The 788-nt window shown below is 35.3% G+C and overlaps 1 protein-coding gene across 1 annotated transcript in view; it reads left to right on the top strand.

The window, feature by feature from the left end:
* Nucleotides 1-362: 362 nt before the first annotated feature.
* Nucleotides 363-788, top strand: part of LOC136795887 (uncharacterized) — a gene marked incomplete at its 3' end in the record, with an annotated part of 20048 nt that continues 19622 nt past the window's right edge. The window contains exon 1 of the mRNA XM_067047920.1: nt 363-464. The remainder of the gene's footprint in view (nt 465-788) is intronic.

Genomic DNA, 788 nt, shown 5'->3' with positions numbered 1-788 from the left:
GAATGGTGACCGAGTGAGTTTCAATCCTTCCAGTATTATCATATATATTAATTTTTCACTCATGTACTGCGACCTTTCTCCTTCGGTTTCCGATGAAGCAATTAGTTTAACAAGGGACCTGTAGTAAGTGGGTCACATATCGGGTATATCTAGGCTGTAATTTGTAAATGATTATCCAGTTGGCAGCCATAGAGATACAAATATAACCTATGAACGAAGACTCATGTTCGATTATCGCTAGAAAATATTCATGAGAAATGGTAGTCTTTTATTACAACCTACAATCTAGTTCTGAGCAGATGGTCTGTACCGTCTCAATTATTCTAGTCGGAGAAACTTCGTTTTCTTAATACTTACATTAATAAAAGAGGTCCTTCGATTGCTAATATTTTATGCGTTCAGTGTAGGATATAAATCGCTATTGGTTTTGTAGATATGGCAGAGTTGCAGTTGGCGAGACGCAGGTAACATTTTCTCATCCTTAGGAAGAGTATGCAAGAGTTTAGATTAAAAATTTTTTTTATGTTTCATGGCTTGAATTCTAAGATTTTTATTAAAGGATGCCTAACTTTCAATCACAACTAACTGCCCCCCTCTCAGATTGAGGCATGCCTAGTAACCAATTCTAATCAGAGTTGGAAGATAAATTTCTCATTCCGTGGAATCTTCAAAAAATAAAATCCACATAGAGTGGTGGGAAACTGCCATTTTTGTGTAACAACTTCTAAATTGTTTAAATCTTCAGTAATTGTCATGAATTCCTTGTGTTATTCAACTGAATTCAATGG

Source organism: Halyomorpha halys, unplaced genomic scaffold, assembly GCF_000696795.3.
Source record: "Halyomorpha halys isolate HHAL.00 unplaced genomic scaffold, Hhal_1.1 Scaffold1263.1, whole genome shotgun sequence".
NCBI lineage: Eukaryota > Metazoa > Arthropoda > Insecta > Hemiptera > Pentatomidae > Halyomorpha > Halyomorpha halys.
Note: the sequence above shows the minus strand (reverse complement) of the source record. Positions and strands in the feature narration are given on the sequence as shown.